The sequence below is a fragment of the Helianthus annuus genome, chromosome 6 (assembly GCF_002127325.2).
Source record: "Helianthus annuus cultivar XRQ/B chromosome 6, HanXRQr2.0-SUNRISE, whole genome shotgun sequence".
NCBI classification, from domain to species: domain Eukaryota; kingdom Viridiplantae; phylum Streptophyta; class Magnoliopsida; order Asterales; family Asteraceae; genus Helianthus; species Helianthus annuus.
Window position 1 is genome coordinate 36,585,905 of NC_035438.2, and position 17,921 is coordinate 36,603,825.

The window sequence follows — 17,921 nt, forward strand, 5'->3', positions numbered from 1 at the left end:
GTTTAAATGCTTTGGCAGGGTCTGTTAAATGTTGTTTCAATGATGTGGCCCTATGCAGAGCATAGAAACTGTGCAAGGCACATCTATGCAAATTGGCACAAATCATTCAAAGATGAGGAGCTGAAAGAGTTGTTTTGGAAATCAGCTAGGGCTTACTCTGAAAGTGACTATCTACAAGCAATTGAAGACATGAAAGCAATCAATCCTGATGCTGTAGAGGCCTTACTAAAGTAGAATCCCAACTGGTTTAACAGGTGCTATTTGAACACACACACCAAGTGTGATGTAATAGTAAACAACATGGCAGAAACCTTTAATGGTTTTATCATTAATGCAAGGTCAAAACACATAATTCATATGTTAGAGGATATAAGGATTCAGGTCATGAGTAGGTTAGTGACAAAAAGGACAGAAATGGCTGCCAGAGATGTTATCATATGCCCTAAAATCCAGGAAAAACTTGAATTTTCAAAAGCTGCTTCTTATAGACGTGAGGTGTATCCCTCATCATATCAAGTTTTCCAAGTAAGGGATTTTGATGATGTCTCTGTGGATCTAGAAAAAAGAAGCTGCACATGTAGAAAATGGGATTTAAGAGGATATCCTTGTAAACATGTATGTGCTGTTGCTGGTTTTTTACATAAGAATGCTGAAGACTATGTTGATGTGTGTTATCACAAAGATACATACATGAAGGCTTATGAGTTCTCAATACCTCCATTGCCTAGTGAATGGTATTGGACCAAGATCAATCAGCCAATGGATCCACCACCAATCAAATCTGCTCCTGGTAGGCCCAAGAAGAATAGGAAGAGGGATCCTCATGAAGATCCAAAAAGGCCTGGGAAACTCACAAAGCATGGGGTTATAATGAAATGTAGTAACTGTGGGGCTAGAGGTCACAACAAAAGAAAGTGCACTGAGAAGGGGAAAACAACTGAAGGTAAATGTGATTAAGTTTAAGTTTATTGTTTTGTTAATTACATGGCTTAAAGTTTGTGTCTCAGGTGGTTCTGCTCCAAATAGACAGAAGACGTCAACTAAAAAGGCAACAAAGCAGTCCACTCAAGAGGCAACCCAGCAGTCCACTTATGAGGCAACCCAGCAGTCCACTCTTGAGGCAACCCAGCAGTCCACTCAAGAGGCAACTCAGAAATCTACTCAAAAGGGAACCAAGTCAAGTCAAAAGGGAATCAACAAGTCAAGTCAAAAGGGAAAGAGAAAGACCAATCAAGGCTGAAGTTATATGTGATCTTTTGTGTTTGTGGCACTGTTATGTATGACTTAATTAAGTAGACAATATTATGTATGACTCTAATATTTTGTCTAGTAATGTGGGACCAGTTAAGTAGTCAATCTATGACTTTTCTATGTTGTTTGACTTTTTCAGTGTTGTTTGACTTTTTCTGTTGTTGATTGAGTCACATATTGGTGTACATAATCCATTATGGTCATTGTGTTCACTTTAATGGTTGACTCAGAAATTGATGACCATGCTTTCTGTTTGGTTTGGTGATTCTACAAGTGCACTTGGAAGTGCAGTTGCAGTTTGACCATGCTTTCTGTTTGGTATGTTTTGGTCAGTCTGCAGTTTGGTTTGGTGATTCTGCTGTTTGGTTTGGTGATTCTACAAGTGCACTTGGAAGTGCAGTTGCAGTTTGACTGCAAATTGGTCAAACTTTGGCCAAAAATCAACTTACAGTTTGGTCTGCTGTTTCTACAAGTTCACTTGCTAGTGCAGTTGCACTTTGCTTCATATTTGGCCAACTATGCACCTAGTAACAGTTTGACTGCAAATTGGTCAAACTTTGGCCAAAATTCAGCTTACAGTTTGGTCTGCTGTTTCTACAAGTTCACTTGCTAGTGCAGTTGCACTTTGCTTCATATTTGGCCAACTATGCACCTAGTAACAGTTTGACTGCAAATTGGTCAAACTTTGGCCAAAATTCAGCTTACAGTTTGGTCTGCTGTTTCTACAAGTTCACTTGCTAGTGCAGTTGCACTTTGCTTCATATTTGGCCAACTATGCACCTAGTAACAGTTTGACTGCAAATTGGTCAAACTTTGGCCAAAATTCAGCTTACAGTTTGGTCTGTTGTTTCTACAAGTTCACTTGCTAGTGCAGTTGCACTTTGCTTCATATTTAGCCAACTATGCACCTAGTAACAGTTTGACTTCAAATTGGTCAAACTTTGGCCATTTTGGCTTCATATGCAGTTTGTAACAGTTTGACTGCAAATTGTTTCTACAAGTTTGTGAATTTTGGCTCAAACAGTTTGACTGCAAATTGTTTCAGTCACTTGCAAGTATGGTCAACATGTACATTAAGTTAGATGTCCAGTTGAGTCAAAGTAACAAAACACTTCATTTCATTATCAATAAACACTAAATACACAAATACAACAATATGACAATTGCAATTACAAAGGTTAGCAAATATGGTGTCTTCGACTTCGTCTTTGTGTCAAATCTCATTGCTTTCAAGTTCATGTTCTCTTCTATTAACAACATATTGTGTAATTCAAGGTTCTTTATCTTCAGGTCTTTAAACGTCACTTAAGTTGAGGTGCCGTATGAACGTTCAGAGAACATCTTATCAACATCTTCTTTCCAGAGGAAGAATTTGCAATCCCCTCTCTACAAAACACAACAACTATAAGGAAATTGCAATGGAATATCTCCTAAACACCAAATTGATATGCAATTTCAACTTACAGGCCAGTGAGAACAGCCGTAAAATTCTTGACCATGTCGTTCACTTTTACGACCAGCTACTCGAAGAACAGCAACAACATCGTGATGACAGTACAAATTGCCTTCCAAATCGACCTTGAATACTTTAGGTTTTCGAATTACAGCAGATGTAGAAGAAGACGACATCTTGACTGAATGTTTCAATGGGCAATTGGGGCTAGATCGGCTATGGGGAGGAGTATTAGGGCAAGAACGACGATGACCCTCTACCTGCAATTGATCTTCGTCACCAATTTGATGGGGGAGAAGATGACTTTGTTTAGGATTTAGGGTTAAATGGTTACTGATGTTAAACAGATGATATATCAAGTTCCTGTCCACGTATGCTTCCAAGTCAGCATCTGCATGCCACATAGGCTTCAAATACTAACTCAGTTAGTGTTTTTTTAACGAAGGGGTGACAGTGACACCAACTTGTCCGGTAGGGAGTAGTAGGGAGTGGTGGGAGCCAACTTGAAAGTTGGGCGTGATATCGGCCAATTTTGCATAGTTGAGGGTGATACAGTCCATTTCCCCCAAACAAAAAAAAAGTATACTAAACTACAAAAATAGATAACTAATTCATTGAATAGAAAAAGATAAAAATAAGCCTAAAATAGTGGTTAAAAAATATGGCAATTGCATGATTCCCCTTATAAAGCTTCTTAATTGTATATTTTTCCAACCAAAAATTAAAATTTCATATATCCCCTTCCTTACCTAATAAAACTACTGGGTTACCACCCGCTCTTCATAGTAGGTTTAAGACGTAGATAAAAATAGACAAATCATGAAAAGTTGCTCTGATGACAGCCCAATTATGAACATCCAAATGTAAACAAAAAACCATTGTTACGGTATATTCGAAAGTGCATATGAAAAAATTGTGTTCTCTTTGTAAAAGTAGTTCTTTTTTCCAGCACGTCATATGTAGGAAGAAAATGTTAATGTTTCAAACACGAAGATGTAAATGTTTCATATGTGGAGAAGAACAAGATCTAGCTAATCAATGTCCTAATAAAAATAAGAATGTAGAAAGGGCTAGCTTAGTATACAGTTACACGATTATGAAATAGAAGCCATTAAAACAGATGAGTCAGCCAATGAATTAGTCTACAACATATACAATGAAGACGAAAAACCAATAGCTAAAGTCACTTACACATACATGAATATAGAAGAATGTCATCATACTTGGGTACATCAAAGAGGTATAATTATATAAAATGCTATAATTGTGGGTATTACCCTAGTATAGAAAAAATGTCACAATGTAATACATGCTTTCAGGAAATATGTTGCATTTGTCTAAGAAAATTACATAATATAGATATAGGCACCACATCAAAAACTATAGAAACAAGTACTAACATAAATATAGAAAAATTAAACAAGTTAGAATTAGCAATTGAATTACACAGCCTAAAGTTAAAAGATTTAGACAATAAAATCATAGAAATAGAAAAAAGGATGGGATCTAAAATAACAGAAGAGCTAAGTCAGATGTCTACAGAAGCACCTGAAGAACAAGTATTTATACTAACCCAAGGGTCTATGAATATGATGTACAATGTCGTTTATGACTCGACAATAATAGATTTTTAGATTTAACAGCATTAGTTGATATAGGAGCTACTAAAAGTTTAATATACACATAGTCTAGCACCAATACAATACCATAAGAAACTAAAATGTAAAATGAGTAGAACAATTGAAGATAGATTAGTTGAAATAACACATTACCTAGAACCTGTAGGAATACAATTATTAGATTTTTCAAAAAATTATAGTATAAAGTACCACAAGTAAATATAAACCTAGCATATATACAGTCAAAAGAATTTGTTCTTGGGTTAAATTTTTTATTTGCTTTAAATGGTTTTGTCACAATGACTAGAAATATTACACTCAGTAAACAGATCTATACAATCCCAACAACCAGGTATAATAATATATCAGAAATTGCACAAAAGCGTGGTGGTCAAGGAAGTTTAGAATTTTTAAGACAACAAAAAAGAAGTAATCCAACAGAAAATGAGACTAACTATAACAGACTTTTTAAGTCATGGAGTAGAAAAAGGAAAAGATATTACAAAAAGTATAAATCACCCTACGATCTTACACTTAGAAAAAATTGGTATTATAGGTGAAGATATCACAAAATTACATATAAAAGATATATGTAAATTTAAACTAGAAAATCCAGATATTACAATAAAAACTGCTAATGTAGAATATAGTCCCTTAGACAAAGAAAAGTTTAAAAAACAAATACCTGAAATGATTAGCCAGGGATTAATTAAAAAATTAGAAAGTCCTCACAGGTCAACAGCCTTTATAGTAAGAAACCATAGTGAAATAAAAAGAGGTAAAGCAAGAATAGTATATAACTATAAACGACTAAACTATAATATAATAGATGATGGATATAATATCCCAAATAAAGACACTTTACTAAATCTTATACAGAAAAAGAAAGATTTTTTTTTTCAAAATTTTCTTTGAAGTCAGGATATAATAAGTTAAAACTCAAACAAAATTTTAAACCATAGACAACTTTTACATGCTCAGAAGGACAATTTGAATGGAATGTTCTCAGCTTTGGGCTAAAAATGCCCCTTCAATGTTTTGAAGATTTATGGACAATATTTTCTTAAAATACGACTTTTGTTTAGTATATATTGATGACATACTGGTGGCAAGCCAAACAGTACAAGAACATGAAAAACATTTACAACAAGTGTTTGAAGAGATAAAAAAAGAATAGAATAGTAGTTTCTAAACGAAAAATGGAATTATTTAAAAGAAAAATATCTTTCCTAGGATTAGAAATTGCGACGGAAAGATAAATTTACAATCACATATCTCTAGAAAAATACTTGATTTCCCAGAAAAATTTGAAAACCTAAAATAAATACAAGCTTTTCTGGGACTAGTTATTTATGCTAGAAAATTTGTTCCAAATTTATCGAAGTTGGTAGGACCTTTATATAGTAAAACAATAAAAAACGGCCAAAGGTATTTCAGTTCAGAAGATATAAAGCTAGTTAAAGAAATAAAAATGGCAATAAAAAACTTTAAACCACTAGAGTTGCCACTTGTTACAAATTACATAATTATTGAGACAGATGGATGTACAGAAGGATGAGGAGCAGTTCTTCTTTGCAAACCAAATAAATATAGTCCTAAGGAAGAAGAGAAAATTTGTGCTTATGCAAGCGGTAATTTTCAAAACAAAACAAGTTGGACTAGCATCGATTTTGAAATATAAGCACTAATTTATGCATTAGAAAAATTTAAACTTTTCCTTCACAAAGAATTTACAGTAAGAACTAATTGTGAAGCTATTGTAAAATTTATAGAAAATGATCAAAGTAAAAAAGATAAATAGAACCCGCTGGGTTAATTTACAAAATATCATCCAAGGAAGTGGGTATCACGTAAATTTTGAACATATTAAAGGAAAAAATAATGGGATAGCCGATATGTTATCTCGTAACATTAATAGATTGTTGCTTTTAGATGGACATGAAAAAAGATAAAGGAAAGGCAAAACTTATACATCCTATACAGCCTACAAAATCATCTCCGATGAATATATCATCCGAAGAAGAGAAAACAGAGAAGCTCATGAGCCAGTCAATCCAAGCAGCAAGTACACAGAATTTTAGACAGTTGCCTGCAACACCAACAGATCTCAACAGTGTCACACCGTTTTACAGCCCAAGTCAATCAAAGGCTACAAATGTTCATCCTCTAAAAAATAGACATTTTACACAAAGGGCGAGCTCTCATTCATAGATTACACAAAACTCGGTCATTACCTTTGGAAATTATACATTACAAAGATGTGATGATCCCAACACAAAGTTTCGTCCAATTATTGGGATGAAATTAACAGAAAAACAACAGTATTTACTAGATAACCTTTGGCATATTCAAACTATGCCTCAGGCTTCAACCTTTAAAGTCCAGGTGTTAAATGCATTAAGCATTTATTTTTATGAACAAAGTAGCAAAACACCTGAGAAACAAAAAAAGCCAAAGTTTACCCATTATGTTATATTTCGATATACTAAAATCAATATTTTTAACAAATGGGAGACTGTGGCTAAGCATATCCAATGCCCCAACCCAATTTACAAAGGTTTTACAGATTTTCAAAAAGCTATAGACACAGCAAGATAACATTTTGGGGTAAGCGACTTTTACATAAAACCTGAAGAGGTTCAAACATTTGCAGACATGGCAAAAACTAAGCGCTAACAAGTAATTAAAACTCAAGAAGAGCTTATCACTAAGCTACAAGATTAGCTTGTACAACAAGGAAAAAATACACATTCTATACAAGAGAAGGTTGAAAATAGTCTATTAAAACAAAAAGTTATTATTCTTGAAACAAAATATCGACATGCATTACAAAAAATTGATAAAAATGAAAATACAGTGTTAAACAGGAATTATGAAATGTTCCGAGTCAGGGTTCTTGATACACCATGGAAAGGAAACACTGTCTAAAACCAGTAATAGAACGTTTTCCTGAGTTTAAACATATTCTCTCCCAAAAGATTTGTACAGACTTTCCTCTAGATCTTTATAGACTACAACAAAAATTGGTGGATTTGGCCTTTGAAGACCCATTCATTACTAGAGTAACAGTAGTCGAAAGAACAAATGAAGAGGGTAATGGAATAGGCCTTCTTCTACTACAAGTTTTTCTTCCTACACATTTAGCAGATGATGAAATAGTAAAATTTTACCATCACGATATGATTAACTATATTGAATTCATATTAAACAGTAAGACAAAACAACTTCTCAATCGTTTTGGAAAGACATTTGTTCTAACCACAGGGAACATTTCTACACACATCTTTCCATCTACAATCGGTTGCAAAATTTTTGCTTCGTTTCCTTATGCTGATGTTGTAATGCCCTGCTTTTTCGTAACTTTCCTTAATTAGAAAACGTGTCTTGTATTTCTTTTTTTGGAAGCTTGTTCCTTTTGTATTTCGTATTTTGTTTCAAACCATTGTAAATCCGAGACTTCGGTCGTAATGAAATTCTATTTTTTATACATGGTTAAACGTGTTGCAATACTTTGGTTATACGTTACCAATCTTGGATGCATACGCGCAACCGATACTCGATATACGGGTGCTCAAAACTTATACATGCTTGTTAACTATTAAATACGTGGTTAAATTATGTTAATAAAATAATAATAATAACAATCATAATAATAATATAATAGTATAATAATAATAATAATAATAATAATAATATAATAAAAAAATACATCTTAACATCAACGTTGATGTTAGTGTTGATGTTAGTGTTGATGTAGTAATTCAAAATTGTATTTTGTTACAAAAAAATATATATATAGAACAAGCTACATCCCCCATGCATCGAAACTGTTAAAAGGTGTTAATTGTTTTGTTTTAATATCCATATCATTTAAATGTCCTATTTATTAAGTGGTGGGAATGTGTTAGTTCAATATAACATAATTAACATATTCTATGCCATGCCATACATAAATTGTCTCAACAAAAAAAAAAGTAATCAGCTGGTGTAGGAGCCTTCCGGCCGCAAGTCTTTGGACTGTTTATATTTTGTTTTTTTAATTGCAAATCAACCTAATGGCATTAAAGACCCAACCAACCTTAACTCTAATCCTTCCCTATAAATATCACTCTAATCTCAGCCACTTTTCCACTTTTATAACCCTTAAACACACTCAAAAACTTCTCAAAACTCAACTGGAAATACAAGTTCGGACAGAAACATCAAGCTCCACTAAAGTGAGCACAACTTCTCCATTTCTTATCCTTTTTAGCTCATTCTTTTTCCAGAACACTTGGATCGACCTTAGCTTCGATTCCATGGGTATTTCACAGTGAATAAGTCCCTGGAACTCCAGCAAATAGGCTACAAAGTTCACTGTTTGAATCTGATTTCATTTAACTTTGTTTATACTTGCTTAAACTCGAGTCTAACTCACTCAAACCCACGTCATTATGCTTATAACCACTTCTATGGTTAGTTAAGCTTCAAAACGGGACTGAGACATACAAAATCAGAGGTTAGACCTCATATACTTTCTGTTTTGCTTAGGGTTTTTAACCCACAAGTGATGTTCAAGCTTCAAGCTTGATGAAGGTGTGATTATGGACTAACTTGGGTTGTCCAACATAGAATCCCCACATTACTTGATGATTTCTCATAGTGTAGTTGTTTGTTATTCTTGTATTAATATTAGTTCATGACCCTCCTTGTTTGTTTTTACATCAAGTGTAGTGGTGAACCATACGAGGTACCTAAATGGAAGCTTGTTCTTCCTACCTCCTACATGATTTCCATGATACTACAGGTACCTAAATGAAGATTTAATCTTCTACCTCATGCTTGACTATTGGACATAACAATACATATAATACTTATACATATATATACTATTCAATATTCGAACCCTTGATGGCGAACTTGTGTTCATTCGTCAAAGTATTAGAATAACATCACCCAAGACATAAGACTTGTTACGATTCTAATGAGTATGCTACTCATGAAAACATTAACCCTTGAGGTTTCATAGTGTCAAGAACAAGTACTTTGTGTTAAAGGATGTTTACTTTCGAATACATATGTTCTTGTGTTTTAACTTCCTAATCCCTAAATCTTCCGAATTCCCCAAGCTCATACACTTTGTTTCTTCGTGTAGAAGGACTTGGTGTTCCTACCTCCAACAACAAATAACTCACTCGCGGATTCTCAAGTTCAAGACTTGCAAAACCGTGAGTACACTTGACCCATTTCCTTTAAACACTTTGGGTTGTAACATGTTAATATAAAAAATACACTTTCACATACTTAAACATTGTTTTATGCTCAATCCTATATACATGATACTTGTTTACTTAGGTTCATGCTAGATTATACATGCTTTATGTCATTAACTTTGCTAAGCCCTCAACTTAACATATATAGCGCTATAGGAGTAGCATACTACCTGTCGGGGTCTTGTTAAGCTTTTATACTAAACGGTCTTGTCACTTTCGTGGCGAGGGATGCTAAATACTAGTGGACACTTGGGTTTGACGTATTGTTATGCATGCTAGTTACCTTGTTTACAAATTGCCATGTGGATTCGAGTAAAATGCTTTTATACTTATGCTATACTTATTCAAACCTTGTGTACTCGCCTTTGCTTTTGCATTGAACTTTATTTTAAACATTTTACAGATTGAGGATAATGATGTTATGAAACGAAGTAGCAATGATGCCTAGACACACATTTAGACGTCTTAGGTTTAAATTGTTGTATCAAATTTTGTCTCGTTATGTTATGTTATGAACATGTTATTATTTGAGATTTCTATGTAATGTTGACAATTTGACTTATGAAATGAAAATGGTTGATTTAAATATTGTCACAAATAGTGTTATGAAGTCTCTTGCAATCTATTTCGTCTCATCCCGATGATTCCGCCATCGGTTGGGGTGTGACAGATGCCAACACCTACAGACCAGCACGAAAGCGAATATTTATTGAGTATCAAGTTTCTACAAACACATACCTAGAAAGCCGTTAGTCACTAAAAATGTAAACTTTGAAAATCTGCCTTGGTTAAAGACATAACATAAAACTCCAGAAGTCACACTAGATAGTCTGCCTCAAAATTACGCAGAGTCACTATACAAGTTTATAGAAAAATATCAACAAACCCCAGAGTTACCAGGATGTTTTCAATGGGAACGATATAAACTCCTAGCAGAGGGACATTATATACAAATCTATGCTAAACAAAATTGGTGTATGCTTTTACCATTTGTAGGAGAAGGTGACATCCTAGAACTAAAGCATATTATAAACCTAGAAGCAACAGATGATGAATGTTGTGATGATCCAGGAACACCACAATCCATTGACAGCACACACAGAGATTTCTAAAAGAAAATGATGAAAGCATGGACATCAAGAGACAGGTGTACACAATAAGAAAAATTTATAGACAGCCATGATTGTTTCCAAGCACATGCAGCTGATAATGAACCATTATTGTATATAATGCATGTGGTCTTTTTTCTTCTTTGATTTGTATATGTTTATTTTTCTGACAATAGAGCATTATGTACAGTGGTACATTATTAGTTGAGCTTTTCCTCTTGCCTATATAAGGCATAGAGTTCACTTGTAAATATCATCCCAGAGAATTTAATAAAAATTTATTGCATGGTACACTAAATTCTCTCCGTCACTCCTTACCCTAACCTCATAGCTCCTTAGTTTCGTCCATTGTTCTTCATATTATATTCCAAAAAAAACTACAAAGGGGGGTTCATTTCAGAATCTCCTATATATACATATATAGGTAAAGAGTATGGTACAAATCTCCTTATCGTACATTATATACGCGCTACCCACAGCCATACACGTGTCGTGATTCAATTTAAGTAAATAAGGGTATATCAGACATTTTATTCCAACGTCTCCAGTGCTAATCATGGAATTCCGTCAATTATAAGCAGATATGGAGTTTGTTTCGTAACCGTCCCATTTAATTATTCTTCGTATCAATTCGATTTGTAGGGTTTTTGATTGATTCCTCACAGAATTGCGATTTCCGAAAAATGCTTGATTCGTCATTTAGGATTCGTCAATAGTTTTATTAGGTTGAGTTCTGGGTTTTATTTGATTTGAAGCTTTTTTTTTTATTTTATTAGATTGTAATGAGGGGTTGAAGATAAGTGTTTCTGGTTTTACTTGTTGTGTTACTATATCGCATGTGTTGTTTTGATATATCGTATGTGATGTTTTAACATAATCCAACTAGTTAAGAATGGATCCGTTGTATAATTTCGCATGTTTAAAAATAGACATTTCGCACACAATGAAGTTTAATATATAATTTCGCATGTTTAAATTCGAGACTTCGCAAACCTTAAAGTATTTATCAAATGTAGCTATTTATTTCGCACTATTATTTTTATTTTCACACAGTGTGTTTCAATAATTGAAATCAAATAATTCAGTTCAATAATTGATTTCAATAATTCATATCAATAATTTTTCTTTTATTATATATGTTATGTTTTTATCACTATTGCAAACATCCAATTAAAAAATGGCAGATCTACCAACATCCTCTTCTTCTGAACCAAGTATCAAGCAGGTTTTCAGAAAAAGGATTCAGCAACAAATTCAAGAGGATCAATCATGTCAAGAGATGTTGTAGGCCAACATTTCTCGTGTAACAGAAAACATGAAGAGAAGACAAGATATTCTGAACTTGCTATCTTAGATGCAAGTGAGTAGTCTTAAAGAAATTGTTGTTATGTTTATGGTGGATTTGGGTGAGAAGGATGAGAAACAGTTGAAAGAGTTGGCTGGTGCAATAACTGTATTAAGATGCTCGATGAAGATGAAAATGGAGTTTCTTTCATCTTTTGAATGAACTTTTGTTTATTTTTGGTGCATGTTCCAATAAATTTGCATCTTGTGTTATGTAATGGACTTGTATTTCGCAAATTTTAATAATTCAGTGTCAAACATGTGATTTCAAACATAACACATGCGAAATAAAAAACACAAATGCCAATTTAAAAACACCAATATATGCGAAATTAAAAACACTAACAAGTTCAAATATGTAACATAAATCCATCATCAATGTAGTTTACTTTGGCTTTCCAATATATGTACTCATCCTATCTGGGATTATCTTATCCAAATCCTTCATATACCTCTCTTTGTCTGGCCTTTTATCGAAAGCATTGTCCTTTTTAATTATTTCTTGATGATGCATATTGTGTTATGATAGAATGATTTTACTGAGATATCCGTGCCTTAGGAGATGAAGTTGTGAATTTTGTCTGTTGTTTACTTCATCTTCTTTCACAAATCCAGTCACCCATGGTTTTTGGTCTCCTTTGTACGTTTCCATGTGATGCATCGTAAACACTCCACAGTCTACGCCGTTATTCTTCGTCCTCTAGTCCATTTCTTTTCTTTCTATAACTGAGCTTGCAAGTTCTTTTATAGCTAGTGTTGGTTTTAAAGCCTTTTCTAGGTATAAATGTCACACCCCTTTCTGCGGCGGAAGCACGAGGTGTGATCATGAAAGGTTCTCATTGCATACGAAAGGTAAACATACTACATGCTCGTAAAAATAGCTTCAAATACCAAACATTTCATAATTTGAAAACATAATTTAGCGTTTACATCGCGAGGTAGCATAAAACATTGTCTTAAAAAGTTTACATCTTTATTTAAAGATAAACACAAGCGACATCCACAAGCATGAGTAAGGCCGCGCGCACATCCACTTCTAGTTACCTGAAATACATGTGAGTTTTGGAAAAACGTCAACATAATGTTGGTGTGAATTCATGCAGTTTTTGTATTGAACGTTTGTATACTTTGTATGAAAAACATGGTATGTATTTTGTTTTAAATCATGTATTCATGTATGAGTCAAGTATCTCTATATGTATCAAGTGTTAATGGGTTGCAAAGCCATTAACATGTGACACGACATAGGAAGTCGCCAAACCATAGGCATTTTTCTGTAGTCGATTCACGACTGAGACACAAAAACACTACTTGGTTCTAGTTGTCACCAAGAGTGGGGCTGCCCTGAAACCCATTAGATCTAACCTTTCGTTCTGCGGTCTAAGTATGTACACGATTAATGGTGCTTATGGTACCCTATTCGTGACACGATTTCTCGTATCAATTCTTGGCACTAGTTTTCACCAAGAGTACTTCTCGTTTTAGTACGCATCATACCATTTTGTAAATATTGAAGTATTTGTAACATGTATTTCACCCCTGTAGATATAAACCAAAAACAGTTAAAGAAAAGGGGGGAGCATGAACTCACAACTTTGCGTTCCTTGCGTAGTAAACTTCACCGGATTTGCTTATAGTGCGTCGTGACCTAAACGTGTTTTATTATCATTAGTCACTAGTCTTGTATCGTACAAGCACAGGTCACTATCTTTTGTATACGTATTGTTGTGTTAAAAATATTTTATATTTTTAACTATGTATCTTGCTTATATTATTTTCTCAAAAATTAATATAAGTATCTTGTATTTTGCACTTTGCTCCCGAATTATGTATCTTTGTTCAAAACTTTATTTTATGTTTATAACTTGTCCAAGTTGTTTATTCTATCAACTAATATATTTTTACAAATATATTTTCTTGTATTTGTCTAAGTATGTTGTATGTATATTTTTGTGTTTTTAGTTCTCAAGAGTATTTAGTGTATTTTCAAGTCCTAATACACTAGCACGTACAATATATACTACATACACTTAGCACAAAATTTGGTGATAAAATAAGATATATATTTTTATCAAAATATACATACTTAATGTCAATTTTTAACCTTGACAAAATCATCGTTTCTTAACTCAAAAATTAGGGAAACCTTGGTATACATTTTTAGGGAATAAGTTTCTCAAAACTCATATATTTTCTAAGTGTCAAAATTTATAAAAATTTTGACTGAGTTTCCCCTAAAAATGGAGGTTTCTCATGTTTTCAAAACATGTGTTTATTTTCTTTTAAATCGTCAACAATCACCAACAACAATCATCAACAAAAATTATCAACAACAATCACTAATTTCTCTAAAGTGTATTTCTTTCTTTAAAAGCTTCATTTTTAAAGAAATTAGTTCTTTACAACTTGTGACAATATTTTCTAAAAATATTACTTCTTGTATTTTTCTTGTTACACATGTGTTTATACACTTGTTTACTTACCAAAAATAATTTTAGCTCACACAAGATCCGGGTTTTTAAGAATCTAGTATTTTCCACTTGGTCCTTCCGAAAAACCACTTGTATATCTTTAGATCCACAAGTTTACAACTTCATTTTACAAGAAAAATTATGTTTATTCAAGTTTCAAGTTCATGGTGGATGGTCTCATCATCTTTCTCATTTCTAACACTAACATAATACTAGTTCATGTTCCTGAACATGATCTAGTATTTCTTGATGATGATCCATCCTACTTTTATTAACAAACAACATCAAATAATCACAACCATACAAGATTCACAAGATTTACACACATATCTTCTCTTTATCCACCATTAATCACTTATGTTCAAGACTTTAATGGAAGTTCTTTAGTGTTCTTAATTTTTAACCATTAAATCATCTATTAACCACCATAAACAAGATCAAGATAATGTTCTAGAGCACTTACTACTAGCACAAGGCTAGGGGAGTTCAAGAGGGTAAATGAAGTGGATAAAAGCAAATGAAAGAGGTTCTTGAACTTCCGAAAGCTCCTAGCTTCACTATGCACCTTCTATTACCTTAATACAAGCTTGGAATGTATGTAGGATGGAAGAATGATGGTGGTGTTGGTGTGGTTAGGGTCGGCCGAAGCCAAGGAAGAAGAAAGGAGAAGGAGGTGGTGTTGAATGAATGAGGACAAGAACTCTATGTGTTTATTTATAATCCATTTAGTCTCTTTAACCCTTGGTTATTATGTCTTTAAAGCACCAACAAGATTGAATATAATATGCAATTAAAATCCCATGTGGGATTATGTCTCCCAACCGTCCAACACTAGGGGGGGTCTTGGTTACATTTCAATTCTAAGTTACTTAATCTAGTTACATGTTAAGTGTTAGATTTAGTGTTAAGTGTGTTTAGGTGTTTTAGGATATAATATGATGTTTAGGGTCCATAACTAGCTTGGTAATGTTAAATTAATGCCTCTAATAATATTTTGATGTTCCGGGTAGAGTCCGGTTGTTCGGTTGGATATTGGTTCGTTAAAGTGCTAAATTGCACCTTTTAGTGTCTTTCAAGTTCCCTTTTGTAACCTTTTTAATTCTAAACACTTGGGGAAATATTCTGGATAATAAAACGTAATTTCTGCATGATATTTATGTATTTAAAAGCTGATTTGAGCTGAATTTATATAAATTCTGCACTTAAAGTGCGTTTCGGGTGCTTTTTAGTGCGTATTTTAGCTTCCGAATGGTATATATGTAAACCCTTGTATGTACTCTTGGGTTTTAATGTATTCTTGTCGTTTGACCTACACTTTAGGCCTCAAGTCTAATGTCCGACTGCTTTCTGCAGTTTTGTTGACACAGTATGTCTTACCGGTGAGTTTACTAGTATTTCTGATGCAACGCAGTTCATTAATGTATAATGAAATTCTTGTAGTATAAAACGTGCATGAATTCACTTGTATTGTATGAAATCAGATAATGTTGACATTAAGCACATAATTACAGTCATTAAATAATAATTTAAGTGTACGGAAGTTACCGTTTTGTGCCAGTTGTCACAGTCTCCCCCCGTTAAAAGAATTTCGTCCCGAAATTCAGGCCGAACTAGCTCTGGCAGGAGTCTTCTTGAATAGGTGGGGATACTTTTCTTTGAACTGTTCTTCACGTTCCCATGTGTACTCGGGTCCGTGTTTAGAGTTCCAACGTACTTTGACAAGTTTAACACTGCTCCTTCTTGTCTTGTTGACTTTCCAGTCAGTAACCTCAATGGGTTGTTCTGTAAATCGGAGGGTGTCGTCAATATGCACTTCATCCGCAGGGATGATCACGTCTTTTTGTGTTGGACTCTTCTTGAGGTTGGATACATGGAACGTGTCATGTACTCCATTAATTTATTCCGGTAGTTCCAACTTGTATGCCACGGTACCAATTCTTTCTAAGATCTTGAATGGTCCGATGTATCATGGATTCAGCTTTCCACGCTTTCCAAATCTGACTACGCCCTTCCAAGGTGAGACTTTCAACAAAACCCTGTCTCCCACCTCGAATTCCAATGGCTTTCTTCTTCGATCAGCGTAGCTCTTTTGTCGATCCCGAGCCGCCCTAATACGTTCTCGGATCTGCATGATCTTGTCGGTTGTCTCTTATACAAGTTCAGGACCAACCATACGTTTATCTCCAGCGTCTGCCCAACATAAGGGCGATCGGCACTTGCGGCCATACAGAGCTTCGAACGGTGCAGCTTTCATGCTTGTATGATAACTATTATTGTAGGAAAACTCAACCAAAGGTAGGTGAGTATCCCAGCTGCCGCCTAAGTCCATGACGCATGCGAAGCATATCTTCTAATGTTTGTATGGTTCGTTCGCTCTGGCCATCTGTTTGTGGATGGAATGTCGTGCTCAGATCTAGTTGAGATCCAAAGGCTTCCTGAAAGGATCGCCAGATTCTTGAGACAAAGCGTCCATCTCTGTCTGAAATAATTGAGATAGGCACTCCATGACGTGTCACAATTTCCTTTATGTATATTTCAGCAAGCTTTCCCGTGTTATCCTTCTCTCGGATTGGTAGGAAATGCGCAGACCTCGTTAGCCGATCGACTATCACCCATATCATGTTGTGCCCTCTCGGGGTCTTGGGTAATTTCGTTATGAAGTCCATCGAGATTTGCTCCCACTTCCACATGGGAATCTCTGGTTGTTGTAGTAGGCCGGACGGTTTCTGATATTCAGCCTTAACCTTAGCACAGGTTAGGCATTTTCCAACATAGACAACAACGTCGCTTTTAAGTCTCGGCCACCAATAGTATTCTTTCAAGTCTTGATACATCTTGTCCGATCCCGGATGGATCGAGTATCTCGATTTATGCGCTTCATCAAGGATGACTTCTCGTAGGCCACCATAGAGCGGAACCCAAATACGCTTCTTAAAGTATAAGGCTCCCTCTTCATTTGGCACCATGTACTTTAATGCACCCCGGAGGTATTCAGCTTTACGGTTTTCCATCTTAAGGGCTTCTTGTTGTGCGTCACGAATACGTGAAGTGAGGTTCGTTCAAATAGTCATTTCCAATGCTCGGACCCTTAAGGTCTTAACCCTTTCTTTTTTACTTAAAGCGTCCGCTACAACGTTTGCCTTTCTAGGATGGTACTTAATCTCACAGTCGTAATCGTTTAGCAACTCGACCCATCGCCGCTGGCACATGTTCAATTCCTTCTGATCGAGTATGTGTTGTAGACTTTTGTGATCTGTGAAGATTGTACATCGAGTACCATACAGATAGTGTCGCCAGATCTTCAGGGCGAATACTACCGCACCCAGTTCCAAGTCGTGCGTGGTGTAGTTCCTTTCATGTACTTTCAATTGTCTTGAAGCGTAAGCGATGACTTTTTGGCGTTGCATGAGCACGCAACCCAA